The sequence below is a fragment of the Schistocerca serialis genome, chromosome 5 (genome assembly GCF_023864345.2).
Source record: "Schistocerca serialis cubense isolate TAMUIC-IGC-003099 chromosome 5, iqSchSeri2.2, whole genome shotgun sequence".
In the NCBI taxonomy this organism is placed as follows: domain Eukaryota; kingdom Metazoa; phylum Arthropoda; class Insecta; order Orthoptera; family Acrididae; genus Schistocerca; species Schistocerca serialis.
In genome coordinates this window covers 198683091-198702438 of record NC_064642.1, presented here as the reverse complement: position 1 = coordinate 198702438, position 19348 = coordinate 198683091, and positions in this window count along the sequence as shown.

The following is a 19348-nucleotide window of genomic DNA, read 5'->3' as shown; positions in this document are numbered from 1 at the left end:
GAACTCAGTACTCAGTTTGCCCAACGACTTCCATCACACGCTCACAAGGGCCTTAAAATAACAAAATTATTGAGTCAATTACTTCCTAATCCGGCGACACACTCGCCGTGCCACCATACCAAAAGAATAAGAACAAGCTACTGAACTGGAGACTAGAGCGGGAGATCGGCAGAACTGCGTGCGACCTGCCAACACTTAGGCCTCATGCGATGAGAGGAAAGGCGCCGAAGCAGAAGGAAAATGTGTTCCTGCCCTGGACCAGCAGAACAGCAACGCGTCAATCGCTGCCGATGCAAGGCAGCCAACATATACCAAACAACAATCAAGTTTGATAAAGAAACTTCCTGGCAGATTAAAACTGTGTGCCAGACCGAGACTCATACTCGGGACCTTCGCCTTTCGCGGACAAGTGTTCTAACAACTGAGCTACCCAAGCACGACTCACGACGCGCCCTCACAGCTGTAATTCCACCAGTCACCATCTATCTTCCAAACTTCACAGAAGCTCTCCTGCGAACCTTGCAGAACCAGCACTCCTGGAGGAAAGGATATTGCCGAGACATGTCTTCGCACACAGTTTTAAGCTGCCAGGAAGTTTCGTAACACCACACACTCCGCTGCAGAGTGAAAAATTCATTCTGGAAGTTAGATAAAATTTAACATACACAACAGTACTTAAACGAGCAATTAAAGAATCAACTACTAAAACTTCAGAATAGGAGCGGCCCGCTCATAAACATTTCAAGTAAACCTTCCCAGCAATAGCAAGAAACAATGTACAATGTCATTTAAAGGAATAATTACGTAATAATTCAAACAAGATTTAAAAGTCAAAGTGTACCTTTAGTGGTGTCTCTTAGGGGCTAATGGACCCTGCAAATGGGATACGCACCAAGTGGAAGATGGCCGGTTGAACTTTATACCTATTACCCGAAGGGCTCCTAAACAAGGAGTAAGAGAGAGTGCAAATACAAGCACGCTCACACACATAACCCCACACGTGCGTACCTTTAGACCCAGCATACACAATTTTAGTTACAGACCAAATCCAATAATTCGCCCCAGGAAGGCCCATGAGATCTACAACAAACGGAAATTACAATCAGCAGCATCAAATACTCAATATTTAACAAATCATGATTCCAAGTACCAGATTAACATTGCAAAATACTAGTTTGGTGCATACAGAAACCTCTAGATTCAGACACACAGCCCCAAAGGGGTCACCGAAAGTCATAAGAAACTGGATTCTTGGCCAGCTCACACCGGACACAATTAACAGTCTTTAACTACAGTGCTTACTGGACAGTCTCCATAGATAATTTCAAACAAATGCCACGGAGGCCAACAGCTTCAGGACTCCAGGTAGTCACCAGATAATACTGCCCTACCGCTCGTGGCTGCTAGCTAGTTGTTTAAAACATCTCGGCGTATTTAGCACACCACAAGTGACTGATTCACATCGTAACCAGCTTGCGCGCGACGAGAGCCTCCCAATACACTTGCCGCTAGCAATGGTCTACACTGCAGGGAAACGCGGGCCCCTATAGCCCAACGGTCAACGGGCTTAACTCGCTGCAAGCGCTCGGACTCCGAATACTCAGGCACACCCGTCTAGCTCCATGTCCGACTTACCACTCACCGCCACACAACCCCAGAGCGAACACATAACCCAGCAAAGATAATACGACGAGTGCCAGAGTGGACGGAACGCGGGCACAAGTGTGGCCAGTAAGATCACGAGCGTACCCTCACGGAAGCCGCCACGGCTCAGTGCCATTTATCGCAGCTCACGTGCTAGAAATGCTGCAGCTTGTGCGAAAGAAAATCCTCTTTACATAGTCGAGTTAGAAAGGAAAACGCCTCACGTAATGACATGGGCAGCGACGACAACATAATATTTGCTTGAACCGTACTTTTCTGAAGGAAATATGAATGGCGCAAATTATTTATACATCTACAAATGTGGTCAACACCTCAGCTTGACGAAAGGCGGGCCGGAGTGGCCGAGCGGTTCTAGGCGCAACAGTCTGGAGCCGCGTGACCGCTACGGTCGCAGGTTCGAATCCTGCCTCGGGCATGGATGTGTGTGATGTCCGTAGGTTAGTTAGGTTTAAGTAGTTCTAAGTTCTAGGGCACTGATGACCTCAGAAGTTAAGTCCCATAGTACTCAGAGCCATTTGAACCTCTTTTTTTTTTTTTTTTTTTCTTTTGGACGAAAGCGGCCTCGCAGAACGCATATGGTTGCTGAAAGATGAAGCACCTCCTCACTACGCTCTTGCAGAGCGCGAGTTCCTAAATGAACGCCTCCCAGGACGGTGGATGGGTCATGGTTCATCACCAACACCAGTTCCCTTTTGAAATGATCACCAAGCAGTCCTGACCTCACGACACGTGAAAACCTCGTCATGAAGTCATTAAGGTTCATGTATCTGCACGTCGTTACGCTACAAACGAAGAACTGCACGCGCTGGGTAGCCGCCCGGTCTATGACGCCTTGCCACGGTTCGTGCGGCTCCCCACCCGTCGGAGTTTCGGGTCCTCCCTCGGGCATGGGTGTGTGTGTTGTCCTTAGCGTAAGTTAGTTTAAGTTAGATTAAGTAGTGTGTAAGCCGAGGGACCGATGACCACAGCAGTTTGGTCCCACAGGAACTTACCACCAAAAAGAACTGCGCTAAATAGGTCAGGAGTCCACTACACACAGGAGGCGGCTACACGGGTAGTAGGGGCTGTGTGGCGTGGACTGGGAGGTTTTTTAGGTTAGACAGTCTTGGGAAAGATCAAAAAGCGCTCCAGTCTGAAAGGGTATAGGGCGAAGAAAAGACGAGAATCGACCAAGCAACTGTCGGTAATGTAGTTGTAAATTTTAGCTGTGATGGAAAAGTACCAGAGCTTCAAGCGCTGATAGAAAGCATTGACGCTGAGATCGTTATAGGAACAGAAAGCTGGTTAAGGCCGGAGATAAATTCTGCCGAAATTTTTACAGAGGCGCAAACCGTATTCAGAAAGGATAGATTAAATGAAGTAGATGGTGGTGTGTTTGTGTCTGTTGGTAGTAGTTTATCTTGTAGTGAAGTTCAAATAGATAGTTCTTGCGAATTAATATGGGTAGAGGTTATAGTCAACAGCCGTACCAAAATAATAATTGGCTCCCTCTACCGACTCCCCGAATCAGATGATACAATACCTGAACGCTTCAAAGAAAACTTGAATCTCATTACAAATAAATACCCCACTCATACAGTTATAATTGGTGGAGACTTCATCAACCCACGATTTGTTGGCGAAAATACATGTTCAAAGCCGGTGGTAGACAGAAAACATCTTGCGAAATTGTACTAAATGCTTTCTCTGAGAATTACTTTGAACAATTAGTTCATGAGCCCACACGAATTGTAAATGGTTGCGAAAACACACTTGACCACAAATAATCCTGATCTAATAGAGAGCGTCATGACAGATACAGGGATTAGTGAACACAACTTCATTGTAGAAAGGCTCAAAACCATATCAACCAAAACCACTAAACGTAAACGCAAAATATATCTATTTAAAACAGCATATAAAAATTCGCTTGATGCCTTCCTAAGAGAGAGTCTCCATTCCTTCCAAGCGAATTATGTAAGTGTAGACCAGATATGGCTCAAATTCAAAGGTACAGTATAGACAGCAATAGATAGATTCATACCGCACAAGTTAATAAGAGACGGGACTGATCCACCATGGTACACAAAACACGTCAGAACACTGTTGCACAGGCAACGATAAAAGCATGCCAATTCAGAAGAACGCAAAATCCCCAAGACTGGCAAAGTTTCACGGAAGCTCAAAATTTAGTGCGGACGTCAATGCGAGATGATTTTAATAGTTTCCACAATGAAATATTGTCTCAAAATATGGTAGAAAACCCAAAGAGATTCTGGTCGCATGCATAGTACACCAGTGGCAAAAAACAGTCAATACCGTCACTGCGCGATAGCGATGGAAATGTTACCGATGATGGTGCCACTAAAGCGGAGCTACCAAATACAGCTTTCTGTAATTCCTTCACGAAAGAAGACGAAGTAAATATTCCAGAATTCGAAACCAGAACACCTGTTAGCATGAGTGACATAAAAGTAGATATCTTAGGTGTTGCGAAACAACTCAAATCACTTAAGAAAGGCAAGTCTTCCGGTACAGATGGTATACCAATCAGGTTCCTCTCACGGTATGCAGACACAATAGCAATCATATACAACCGCTCACTTGACAAAATGTCTGTTCCTAAAGACTGGAAAGTAGCACAGGGCTCACTAATATTCAAGAAAGGAAATAGGAGTAACCCATTGAATTACAGACCCATATCACTGACTTCAACTTGCAGTAGGATTTTGGAGCATATATTTTAGTCGAACATTATGATCATTATGAATCACCTTGAAGAAAATTACTTATTGATATATAACCAACACTGATTCAGAAAATATCGTTCTTGTGCGACACAGCTAGCCCTTTGTTCCCATGAAGTAACGAGTGCTGTCGACAAGGGACCTCAAATCGATTCCATATTCCTAGATTTCCAGAAGGCTTTTGATAACGTTCCTCAAAAGCGACTATTAATCAAATTGCGTGCATATGGAGTCTCGTCTCAGTTGTGTGACTGGATTCGTGATTTCTTCTCAGAGAGGTCACAATTCGTAGTGATGGACGGTAAATCATCGAGTAGAACAGAAGTGATATCTGGCGTTCCGCAAGGTAGTGTCGTAGGCCCTCTGCTGTCCTGATTTGTATAAATGATCTATGTGATAATCTGAGCAGCCCACTTAGATTGTTTGCAGATGACGCTGTAATTTACCGTCTAGTAAAATCATCAGACGATCAATTCCAATTACAAAACGACCTCGAGATAATTTTTGTATGGTGCGAAAAGTGGCAATTGGCACTAAGCAAAGAAAAGTGCGAAGTCATCCACATAGGTACTAAAAGAAATCCGATAAATTTTGGGTATACGATAAATCGCACAAATCTAAGGGCTGTCAGTTCGACTAAATACCTAGAAATTACAACTACGAGCAACTTAAATGGGACAGACTACCTACATAGATAATATTGAGGGGAAGGCGAAACAAAGATTGCGCTTTGTTGGCAGAACACTTAGAAGATGCGACAAACCCACTAAAGAGAGAGCCTACATTACACTTGTCCGTCCTCTGCTGGAATATTTCTGCGCCGTATGGGATCCTTACCAGGTAGGATTAACGGAGGACATCGAAAATGTGCAAAGAATGGCAGCTCGTTGCGTGTTATCGCGCAATAGGAGTGAAAGTGTCTCTCATATGATACGCGAGTTGGGGTGGCAGTCACTGAAACAAAGGCGGTTTTCTTTGTGGCGAGATCTATTAACGAAATTTCAATCACCAACTTTCTCTTCCGAATGAGTAAATATTTTGTTGACACCCATCTACGTAGGGAGAAATGATCATCATAATAAAATAAGAGGAATCAGAGCTCGATCGGAAAGATTTAGTTGTTCCTTTTTCCCACGCGCCATTCGAGAGTGGAATGGTAGAGTGGTAGTATGAAAATGGTTCAATGAACCCTCTGCCAGCCATTTAAGTGTGAATTGCTAAGTAACCATGTAGATGTAGATGCTGTTGAAGGTGAATTTCGTACTATACGACCGGACGTGTTAAAAAATATGTCAAGAAGAACATGGAGGTGCATGGAAATTTGCTTACAGCATGATGGGGAACATTCTGATACATTGGACACTTTAATATTTAAATAAGTACTTGGGCTAAAACAAATCAAATCAATGAGCAGTCAGTACTATGGGGTATAGGGGCTCCTCGCACACCCACGATTGTCATGCGGCATCGCTGACGTGTTGCTGCCAGCGCCGTCTGTTGGCTGGGTTTTGCAGTCATTTGTGGTTTTAATAATCCCATGGCATTTCAGGCACGTGTGTCAATCTTTATCTCTCTGCTCATGAGTTACTGCGATCATCAACCAGGACGTTTGTTGGGAGTTTTAATTTACTTCTTTCACTACCGTGTCGTTCACAGTTTTGATGTTAGGCAAATCATTGTTCTTCTTTCAACCATTCAACATCGCCTCTGTCTTTCTTTCCTTTATGTTTAAGCCGTATTCTGTGCTTAACATCCTCCTCCGAACGTCTGGCCAGAAGGGAAATGTCGTCTAGGACGTGAGCATCAGTATACGCTCCCCTTGTGCTTCTACTCGTCTTATGACATTTTCTTGTACTCCTTTCATTGCTTCTCTCGTGTACAACATAAATTACACTACTCAAACGCTACATCCCAGAGTTACATCCTCCTTAACACCAACTTGTTTTTCTTATCATCCACTTTTGCTACTTCCACTTGGGTTTTAGAGATGTGCTTCGTCCACATCCCCAGCACCAATATCCAAAGTTTTTTTTTCCCACTTCATATTGTCGAATTCTTCCCTTGAGTCCATAAATAATAGGAAGGTGTCGGGATTTTTTCTTTAGTGCGCCTTCTATTACTCTAGTACTTTGTGCAATGTCACAATTCTTACTCGTGTACCTTTACGCTTCCTGAAACCAAATTGATCTTCATCCAATACGTCTTAAAGATTTTCTTTCTGCTCTTCTGTATATTATTCTGCGCAGCAATTTACGTGCGTTATTTGTCTGACTAGCTGTTCACGGGCCTTCTTTGCTAATATGATGACACGCTTTCTCTGGAAAACGCATGGTAAATCATACATTAGATAGTTTTTTAACATCATCTGAAATAACCCTCTAGTTCATACGCTTCCCAAAGATTTCAGGAATTACAGTGGTGTGTCGTCGACCCGTGGTGAGTTATTAGAGTTCGTACCATTCAATGCCCTGTCAAACTCTGAGCGCATCATTGGATCACTTATTTCTTACAACTCAGATTCCATCTCCTATCAAATCTGCAATATGATAAAACACAGGTCTAACTTCTAAGGAACATACAAAACGCTGTGCCTGACGCACTATTAGCAGTCACCAATGGATAGAAAGTGGCACCGACTAAAATTAGTATGTCTGGGAATATGGCTGGTTCTAAAAACTTGCTTTTCCAGCTCATCGCAGTTAGATAAACAGACCATGATTTCTGAATACTTTGCAATTATTCAAAACGTCCTGATTAAGATGTTGCCCAATATAGTAATGCAGAGTGAGGATGGGCGGGACTTAGATTTTTTGCCTCCTTCCTCAACCTTACGTCTTGCACCCACAACTAACTAGCCCTGTACTTTTTAGAGACGGGCAGATTTATCTTTAGTGTTCAGACTTTCTTTTGTCCATGCGTTCTGAAGTGCCACGAGGATCTCTGATAAATTTCACAATTGGACCGTATGTAGCGCCAAAGGCCTGCTCCAGTTACAGAGCGACAGTTCTCTTTCCAACAAAGGATCGAGCTCCTCGGGAGTCGACCTGTACACACTGGCATACAGGCATCTGTGGTCAAGCATATACCCATCTTGTGATGTGAACCCATCACAGGCCAGGTTCAGTCCACTTGGTCAGAAACAAAAGTTTAGTCGGCGAGAAAGGAGATGGAAGGTCATGGAGAGCGCTCCCAAAACACTGCTCAAATATATTAAATACCCACTACCGAGAAGCCCTCAGAGTTGATCAATCTCTCAGTGTTTCTTTCATTCACTTCGCATGCTCTACATTAACCGCGCAAATTACTGTGAAGTGTGTGACAAATGATACCAACATGAAGACTTCAAAAAAATGGCTCTGAGCACTATGGGACTTAACATCTGAGTTCATCAGTCCCCTAGAACTTAGAACTACTTAAACCTAACTAACCTAAGGACATCACACACATCCGGCCCGAGGCAGGATTCGAACCTGCGACCGTAGCAGTCGCGCGGTTCCGGACTGAAGCGCCTAGAACTGCTCGGTCACCGCGGCCGGCTGAAGACTTCATCTCACTGTTACTGTTCACTAACAGAAAGAATGACTGCTTGTATGGCTCTGTGTAAGTGGCTAGTTTCCTAATTTTATCTGTATGGTGTCTAAGTGACAGAGGCTCAGAAACGCATGTGTCGTGTGCAAATACTAAAAATCTATACAAAATATCAGACATCTATAGATGTAGTCAACTTCATGAAACGCACACATGGTACACATATTATAAAAGAATGTGCTGAAACCTTCGCCATCAACAGAGTCAGAAATGTATTGTTGAAGATATGCAGTCCAACACACTAATGTGACCACCGCCCACGTTAGACGTCAGTGTACAATAAATACTCACAGACGGTAGGTGGCAGCACTAACAGTGGAGGTATATAAAGCATGTCGGTAGATGTGGAAAACAGAGCAGTTGTTGCCTAGATGCGGAGGTGGACCGATGTATCTCGCGTCCAAAAGAGCCTGATTATCAGCTTTCGTGCAACTGTTTGCATGCAACCATGGTTAAAGTTTACAGTGCATGGCAAAATGGTGCTATCCACAACAGCGCCAAGGGAACTATGGTGCATCACTGGCCATAGGTGAAAGGGGTGAAGACAGCTGCACAGACGTGTACAAGCCATGAACAGATGAATCAAAGATCTACCAACAGTGGTCCCTCAACGATCGTTCCGCGAAAATTGCTATGTCTGGGCCTCCTCCACATGCGCCTGTTTCATGCACCTATGCTGACTGCTGTTCATCGGCGTCAAAGGCCAGAATTTTGACGCCAATACCCCAACTGGACGTTCACTGAGTGGAGACAGATAGCCTTTTCAAACGAATCACGTTTTATGCTCCATTGGACAGATGGCCATTGGCGTGTATGGCGTGAAATGTCTGACAGCAAACATCCTGCAACAATCGCTGGAAGGGTCAAAGCCGGATGTTGGAGCATTATGATCTGGGGAACGTGATAGTGCATTCCTTGGTAATCTCGTCATTCTGGTAGGCACAATGGATCAACACATGTATGCATTTATTCTTGGGGACCACGTCCACCCCTACAAGCAGCTTGTTTTTTCCTCAGCATGATGGCATCCACCAGTAGGACAATGCAACTTGTCGCACTGCTCACAGTGTATGGATGTAGTTTGAAGAGAACCAGGACGACTCTACCATACTCTTCTGGCCCCTAGATACCGTGGATTTAAACCAAATCGAGAATTTGTGAGACCACCTTGATTTGGCAGTTTGCATCATGAATCCTCAAGTGAAAAATCAAACACAGCTGGTCACAACACTGGAGTTGGGTGGGTCTACATCTCTGTTAGTACCTTCCAGAACCTCACTAACTCTCTTTCTGCACGTTACGCAGTGGTCCGCACTAGTCAGTCTCTTGACAGGTGGACAGTGCAGTGTCTGGATAGTGTAGTAGCCTATTTAAAATTTGGCTCAGTGATCAACTGCTTTCCAGCGTAACGCCCCACCAGTGACTGATGGAGATGCATATTTCCCTATGCTGTCAGCTATAACCCTAACCTGATCATTGCTCAGTCTGAAATTAGCCAAATGACCAACAATAAAATGAGATAATGAAAAAAGGGGTATGTGCCATCGGATTTTATAATTCATGTTGCATGAACTGTGTGCTGCACCGAGAAATTTATCAGTTAGATAACAATGATCCATACACGGATTTTCATTGGTACTAGCCAATGGTAGTCCACAAATATAGCAGTTAACTGTCTTATTATACGATGACTGAACTTTCTTCATAATAAATAGAGGATGTTGCTGTGATAAATCACATCAACGTTTCCTACAAGTTCCAAGAGCTCAGTGAGCAATCATCTTGCACGATCTTCCCCATAATATGATATAAAATAATTACACCTCAGGTTTCATGAATGCGCAAGAAGAAATGCAGGTGCATATGTTATGTGTTGTTCTGTATGGTATGTGTTGTTATGAAGTTGGGTACCCTCCTCACGCGCCATAGAAGTGAGAAGGCATTCAAAGTCATCATACACTACACTACTCGCTCCTTGTGGAGAAAATTCTTAAACTTTATGAACTTATTGTCCCAGGTAGTCATCTCTGCATGTACCGAGTTCTGTGCCGAGCAGCTCATCAGGTACTCTTAATTTATAGCTAGAATAAAATGGGTTCAGGCACCTCAAACAGACATGCCATGCACCGAGGTATACTGACAGTTGCGAGGAAATAAGGCAGAACACGTTCTCGATCCAACAGTAATGGTGTTTTGTCCCCTAAGGGATGAGCAGTAAATCTATATATTTCTCATGTTGAACGACGAATTGGGAAATGCGAAGGGGAGCAACAACTCTATGCTCAGTCTTACTCTTAGAGTTGACTTTATCCAGGCCATATACATGAACAGATATATAGAGATTCTGCCTCTCAGATTTACTGACATCCTGGAGTTTGACTGGGCTCATGCAAGGCAGAAGTGACCACACAGTGCAAAGCGTTAGGAATTTTGAACATTAATCATATTCTTTCTGTTTTCTTATCCTTTCCAGAGTGTTATATAAAGAACCTCCATGTAATGGATCATACACATGCGTGTGAATGTCCGTATACAGGGGGCATCTAGAAGTTTTTCCAGAATCTCTTTCTTGGAATTCAGATGGTTCAGCCTGCATGTGATATGCTATAGATTTTTTGTACTGTTCCACAGGTGAGTTGCCCTTCGATAACTTCCCAGTGTCAGATATTTATGACAGATGTGCAAATATCACCATGGGAACTGCAAACTTGCAGCATTTCGATGCACTGCACTTAATAGCAGTAATCACTGTCTATGACCTTTTCAGCTTCTTGTTCATAAGCAGGTTGCCACGGATTTAGGAATAGGATTGGATCCTGATACACAACCAGACTGTCAATCTGGGTAAGCAATATGTTGTTCCCAAGTGCACCTGGAATAAATGAATATGATCCTGTTGTCTGATTTGCTTGACCTATCTGATTGTTGTTATTGCTGGTTTGAAAGTTTGAGGAGTGACTGCTGGTGACCAGGATGATATTATTTACTATAACTCTGTCTCTAACGGAACTGTTGTTTGGTGTCAGTTGTGACGTACGTCCCCATGGGAGGCCTTTGCATGCAAGCTGTGGCAGTAGTATGGGCAATGAAATGACTTGCCCCAGCTGAGATGAATCACTTGACATACACTGCACTGGTGCCCACTACAACGAGATGGGTATCAAATCAGACAGAGGAGGCACCTGCTCTGATTATAAGTTGGGTATCAGCTGTGGCAGCATGACCCACCATGAGCAACCAAGCAAAGGAGCAGGTACAGATTGTGCCACCAGGTATTGTGAACATATCATCAGTCATGACCAGCCTGGCATCAGAGCAGGTGAGGGCAGTGGTGGCTCGAGTGTCAGTCAATCTGAAAAGCTGAGGTATGCAGGCTGTGCATTGGCGGTATGTAAGCATAATATTAAATAAAAACAAAAATTTAACAATTGCTATAACATATATACTGATACTTACCCACACACTCCTTGTGAGACCACTAGGGACTTTGAATCTCAGTTTCCAGGATATGTATGCAATCTTCAAGCACAAATGATTGAGGTTCCTCTACCAGTATAGTGTCATACACAAAACAATGTATTATGTTGGAATAAGCATGTAGGATATCTTACACACACACACACACACACACACACACACACACACACACACACACACACACATGTATAAAATAATGTGCGGATATATTTTGCAATGCCAGCTGTGAGGTACTCATCACAACCCTTCATTTCTAGAAGAAGTAAGGAAAAGAAAAGATATACTCTTATGGAAAAAAAGGGAAACACATATAGAGATTTGTAGAATGGATATAGATCAGGCTATCCCAAACTGTCTTCTGCAGAACAGTGATGTTCCATTGGAAGTGAATGAGTGCTTTGTGAAAAGCTATTAATAACATGATATTCCTTTCAGACATTTGTTCTCATTTTTTGAAAAAAATATTATGGTTTCTTTGTTATTAGTTATGATTAAAAACTGAAGTAATCACTGAATAAAACAAATTTTCCTCAGTTTTTTTAAAAAATTTATTAATTTCATTACTTTTCAAAATAAACTAGGTGTTCCCTCAAAGCACAAGGACTGTCAAAATGTTCCATTAAAGAAATAGTTTGGGAACCCCTGAAGTAGATTATTATGTACAGAACACACCATCTGCAGTTGAAGAGAAACAACTGAGTTGAGACAACTGGCTAACAGTCTCATCTGTAGTATATAATAGTACTTAATTTGAAACATCTATAAACACACAGATAAATGTAGAAAAGAAAGCTTTAATTATTAGCAATGGTTTTTTGTGTTGACAGTGATGCTTTTGGTGCATTCAGAGGCATCATATACACTCACTGTACCGCTTAATCACAGTGGGTATTATATACGAAAAAATTATCAACAAATACTTATATGGGAGGAAATATTATTTACACAGTATCTGTGGAAAAGTTCCTACCAAGAGGTGCAAGATTGGTCAGAGTTGCGTGATGAATTAAGAACAGAGACAAAATTTGTTTAACAGTATATTCTGCCTGTAGGGTACTGTATTTATTTACATATATCAGGTACAGCTAATCGAAATACCTATATAATGACACATACATTGTGTTGTACTGTAACACTATATAGTTTCATCATAGCTACCCAGCTTTTATAAACACTGGCATTACATTGCCACAAAATAAGAAAGAAGATGTTATTAAGAAAGGGTCTATAGCTAGTTAAATATGTACATCACTAACCCATTATGAATATATACTGTGAATGAGTCTTGTAAATCATAAGCTCTGTTATGAGTACCCTAGTGCAGGTTGCAAAACTATTATCAAAGCACATTGCTGGGAGTCTGCAACATAAGCTTGTTAATACCCAAATGCAGCTTGGAAAACTGTTGTCAGTGCACATTGTCAGGAGTCTGCAACATAAGCTCTTAATCAAGTTGAGAAAACACATGAGCACAGGATTACAGCCTCAGACATGTACTGAATATAGATTGATACATACTTCATGCTTACCACTCCTGAACTACTACCACTCACAAAATCATTACTCCTCCTCTACTTCATCATCAACATCAGAAGGTATAACAAGCAGGTTACAAAAAAAGGGAGCCTTCTCACATGAGTGACACCATCACCAGTACTTGGAAAGTATAATGGGAGCAAAGCACCCTGATTGTAATAAGTCACCTCTCTCTTTGTAAGTAGCCATCAGATATTGTGATCTGCAAAGGTATCTCTACATATTTATAGTACTTAAAATTTTCTGGATTCCCAAATGGCACCATTGATAACACTTTTGATTGATGCTGTGACTTTACGTAATGCTTCTTGAACATGGATTTCATTGCACAGCAAATCAATGCAATGGGCAAACAAAAGTTACATGATGCTTGACTGTTCCACCCATCTGTGTAGTTCAATATTTTAGCCATAACATTTTGCTCACTCGATTATTAACTTTAAGTTGGCTGTTTAGATAATAGTAATTGTAAGTTAGTTAAAAGTTGAATCACCTTGTTTAAACCTATTACCTTGATATTTACTCACTAAATCTTGTGGAAAAAGGTCTGCATCCTCTAACTCAAATTCATCATATATTGTGTCTAAAACAGCATTTTTTCTGTGGTGGGACAGTACATATACCACTTGCATAATAGGTGGCAGGCTTGCACACTTTTGACTAACAATGCTGATACATTCAGTTTATATGGAAAATAAATCGAATGTTGTTGATGTGGAAGGATTTTTCTTCCAGTCAGGGTGGCCAAGCAGTTCTAGGCGTTACAGTCTGGAAACGCGCGACCGCTACAGTCTCAGGTTCGAATCCTGCCTCGGGCATGGATGTGTGTGATGTCCTTAGGTTAGTTAGGTTTAATTAGTTCTACGTTCTAGGGGACTGATGACCTCAGAAGTTAAGTCCCATAGTGCTTGGAGCCATTTGAACCATTTTTTAAGAAGGGTTTTCTAATTTTATTCGAATATGCCAAGAGAATTTGTGTCTGCAGAAAGTATCACAGTGCTGAAAATTTTATCTAGAGTCTTTGACATGGATGGGATTACCAAACTTACTTACATGTCCATAGAAAGCTCCCAGTGCAAGAACCCTCTAAGAGATTTCCAATACTTATACAGGTTGAGTCACTAACTATTGCCACCAAGAATATCTCCGAAAGTATGATAGTAGCTGAAAAGTTTGTGAGACAAATGTTGCATGTGAAAATTAGGGCAATAATGTAGCGTTGATTTTTTGTTGCTAGGTGGGGTTGCAGCAGAGATATGAAGGTCAACTTTGTTTTTTAAATGGGCTGCTATATTTTGGTACTTATATTCAGATAGCAGCTATCAAGACGAATAGAATGATGCATAACAGTAAGGTCATTGAAGCTCAACAAAAGTTGAAAAGGTGACATCAACGTCCATTTACAGCAGGTGTCTGAAGTGATGACCACTGGTGTCAAAGCAGTGCTGCAATCTTCTGATGGATTGAGTGGTATTCCTTATCACAGGACATGCTCTGACAATTCTCTCTTGTATACCGTGCAAATTGTAAATATTCGCCAAATACGGCGAATCCATCTAACATACCATTTACATGTAAACGCCATTCGACGGTTTCGCAATACAACACCAATAGGAACGGTAAGACTAGTGACGTCGAATCAAGCGAAGGTGAATGATGTATTCCTTCGAAGAACAAGTCGATATGCTTCTCATTTATGGAGAATGCCAACGAAATTCAGTGGGAGCTAGAGACTTATACGCTGAAACATATCCTCAGTGTACTCACTCTACATGTTGTACATTTAAAAAAGTGTATGATAAATTGAGAACAACCGGATCTTTAAGGTATCGGAAACATATCCGGCAAAGGAAAGTTACTAACGAGGAAACGGAAATTGGTGCTCTTGCCACAGTGGTTCTAGATCCTTGTGTTAGCTCGCACTAAATCGAAGGGGAATCTGGCATGAGCAAGAGTAGTGTTGTTCGTTTTCTGCATCGCCATAAATATCATCCTTACCCTATCAGTCTCCACCAACAATTAACTGGTATGGATTATATGCATCGCATTGAATTCAGCTGATGGACTCATCTTCAGATTCAGAGTGATGACACATTTATTAATTTGATTTTATATACTGACGTGGCTACATTCACGGACCATGGAATTGTTAATTTGCATAACACACATTATTAGGCAACTGAAAATCCGTGTTGGCTGCGGAAAGTTGCACACCAAAAACCGTGGTCTGTGAATGTATGGTGTGGGATTCGGGAGGACAGAATTATGGACCCCTATTTCATCGAAGGAAAGCTTAATGGTAGGAAGTACACCACATTCCTGCAAGAAACATTAGGTCTGCTATTGGAAAAAATACCCTTAGTAACAAGGAACGGAATGTGGTATCAACACTATGGGTGTCCAGCACATATTTCGCTGATAACTAGAAATGAGTTCCAGAGGAAATTCCCAAGTCGTCGGATTGGTCGCGGAGGAGATGTCGTGGCCAGCTCGTTCGCCAGACTTCAAGCCTCTGGATTTTTTTTTGTGGGGATTTGTAAAAGACATTGTTTATAAAGACGTTCCAACTACACCTGAAGATATGTGAGAGAGAATGTCAGGGCATGTGCTACATGATAAGAAGATTGCAGCACTGCATTGATACCAGTGGTTATCACTTCAAACACCTTCTGTAGATGGACGTTCGTGCCACCTTTATGACCTTCGATGGCGTTCAAAGGCCTTACAGTAACACATCATTGGAATCGTTTCGATAGCTGCTATCAGAAAATAAATACCGAACTATAGCATCCCATTAAAAAAAAAACCTTGATCCCTCATATTTCTGATGCGGCCCCACCTAGCAACATGCAGCATGCAACTTTTGTCCCACAAACGTTTCAGCTCCTATCATACTTTGGGAGTTATTCTTGGTGGCAATAATTAGTGACTCACCCTGTATATCTGCAGAAAGGCTTTTGTGCAAGGCTGTTCATAATCGCCAGTTGCAGCAGTTTTGGTGTTGAGAGATGTTGTATCATGATCAGCTGGTGTGTTACATCAATAAATGGTGCCTCACTCATCTGCACCTCATGGATCTAATTATATACTTTCTTATGCTGGTAATTTTTAGGAATTGGACAGTGGAAGTTTCGACTAATGCCAGTTACAGTTAGATCACTGACTGTACGATTTATTACCGAATGTAATATTCGTTCCAAATCAGTCTGAACACAAAAAGTTTTAGAATCATCTCTTATTTTATAACACAACATTAATCACTTAAACCTGAAACTTTAAGACGATGAGGACATGACACAAACTGTGATGTAGTGTAACACTGATATGTTAGTGGAGCAGACCAACGATAATGGCAGACTCTAGCCATCTACCCACTACCACAGTGCCATGGCAAGTGCATGCATGAAGCAAGAACCACAATTTCAGAAAGTGCTGTTAGTGAGCAAAGATTGCTCTCAAATGCTGGATGTGGCAAACCAGCAGTAGCTACAGTAATGCAACAAATACTCTGCGGTCAGGCTCAGCAACAAACTGTCACAAAATATAAGAAATATATCAATCTGGAAGTGTACAGGATCTTCATAAATGCCCAGGCGTCAAAAAATAAATTTTGGCTGGAAATTTATGGCAACATAAAGTTTAATTACGAAATTAAATAGAAAAGTACATAATGTTTCTACAACAGCCTGCACCATGATCTTCTTAAGTTAGTGTTTGTTCTTCCCTTCATATTAGGTTTGTATCAATTGGCTTGTGAAAATTTTTGTCTTCTCATTTTTTCTTCCAGTTCCTGTACTTTCGATTCTAAATTGGAGTATTGTAGGTGCAAACCAGATATTACTTTAATGACAGAATTTTAATTTTGTTTGTATGTCGTAAACCAATGCATGAATTCAAGTTGTTGCACATCGAGTAATTCCCTGAATTCCTTCATAAAATTATTAAACTGATCCTGAATCTCATTACAAGTATCTGTTACTTTTAGATCCAATATTTTGTTCAAATCCATTCTCAATTTATGATTATCTGCCTTCAAATCTGAGCTCAATTTTTGGAAAAACTGTATTAACACACCTTTCCTACTTTACAACTATATTTGCTGTCTATTTCTGTCACCTGCGATTTAATGTCAACATTCAGATTTTAATTTCCATTTTCAGTTGAATGCATTTTATTTCTGCTATATAATCGTGATTCATTAATAACATCCATGACAAAAGTATCAAATGGTTCAAATGGCTCTGAACACTATGGGACTTAACTTCTGAGGTCATCAGTCCCCTAGAACTTAGAACTACTTAAACCTAACTAACCTAAGGACATCACAAACATCCATGCCCGAGGCAGGATTCGATCCTGCAACCATAGCGGTCGCGCGGTTCCAGACTGTAGCGCCTAGAACCGCTCGGCCACTCCGGCTGGTACGAAAGTATACTGATTGATATTGTCCTCCTCATTAAGTAGATCTCTACTCTCAGTTTGGCTAGAGATTGTTAAGCAAATATGTAAACTGTGCAGACAGTTTATAACCATTATAATAGCTCATAATCTGTATCTTTTTTTCTATCCCACATTTCTTGAAAAATCGAAGCGACACTAAATATTTCACACTCAATCACTATACAATGCTGCTGGCAATTGGGTTTTAGATTCGAAGATGGTTACATAATGGGACATGTTTGTCAATGGTGCCCACGCATAACATAACCAGCTGGAGTATCTTGTCAACAGATGCTGCCTCACCCCTCTTCACCTTGAGACAGCTACTTCTTTTGCTGGTAATTTTTAACAAGTGTACAATGAAAGGTTTAACTGATACCATTACTGGCAGATCATTCACTGTATGATTTATTACCGAATTTATTATTTTTTCCAACCGAGTCTCAATTAGGGATGGGTGACCTACTTCTGAACTGATTCAGAGAGCAACATCCTTCTTAGGAGTGAGCAATCAGTGACTTGGACAAAAGGAACTGTAGCTCGTCTGATCTGAAATGTCCCTCTGGTGACATTGGCTAGTGGAATGAAAATTCTGTGGCAGACTGCTGCAGTAGCGCCCCATGTGCAATGCTGAAGGAAATGATTCCCAAAATGCAAAAATGCTATAAGCTTTGAGCATGTGTGGATTTCCATACCTTACTAACATGTGCAGCTTTTCTCGAACATGAAAAGTATGAAGAATGATCAGTTTTTTAGGACACTGCATTAATACAGAAGACACTTTGCCATAATAGGATACAGTCGACAACTCTTTCTAGTGCACGACAGCTGTGCAGAGGAAGGTGGGATGAACCATTTTGAATATAACACTTGTGGTCCATGAAATCTGGAGCTACCTCAAAAACATGTAAAAAACTACATAAGCTACATTGCATGCTCATTGTGCTAGATTCTCAATATTCTCTCACTTTCTTTGTATAAACTGTTAGTCCTAGAGAAAAAAAATGGAAGAGACCTTTCTTGCAGGAAATTTAAATTTACTGCGGTTTAATTTTGTGCTGGGATACATTTTAGCTAGATTCCGCATTTTTCGAGTTGTTCAAGAAAAACAGAAAAAATTGACCTTCAAATGTACACTCACCCCCAACACTCTCCTCCATTACTCAGGATTTCTACTCTGTTGTCCATGGCACTTCGTCCTACCGCTGTACTGAAATGTGCGATTATACGAATTTCACATACTCGACCTTTTTCAGTCTTCATTGACTGGACTATGACGCTACAGTCTTAGTAATGCACTTTCAGTTTATGAAACCGATGTTTGTGTAAATTTTACCTCACTGTTTTGTGAACTGTAGCAGTATAAAACACTAACAATTAATTATATTTGTTTGTCTGACCTTCTTGCTACGAAACTATTGTGCTTCTAAGGGTTAAGTGTAGATAGAGCAGCAGAAATAATTTCTGCATAACGTTTTCAAACAAAATAGCCAACCAGGCATGTGCTGTAATAGCCCAGTCAATGAAGAGAATGGGAAACAATTCATGTAGCCACACATTTTTCTACTGTGATAGGAGAAAGTACCATGAACAACATACTAGGCATTCTGACTGGTGTGGGATGAGCGTGGGAGTAGGGGTACGTTTTAAGGTCACTTCTGTACTTTTTCCTCGAAGAACTCTCACTTCATAATTCCTCAATACTGCTACCACACAGAAGAATGTTTTTTGACAGTTAAAACAGTATGGTATACGTATTGTGTAGCAAACGAGGTCTCCACTGGAAACTTATCTTAGTACTAATTAAACTACAGTAAATTTCCTGTGAAAAAGGTTCTATTCATTTTTTATTTAGACTAATATTTTCCATGCAGGTGAAAGAATAGTGAAAATGTTACGTGACGTGCGTGTACTGT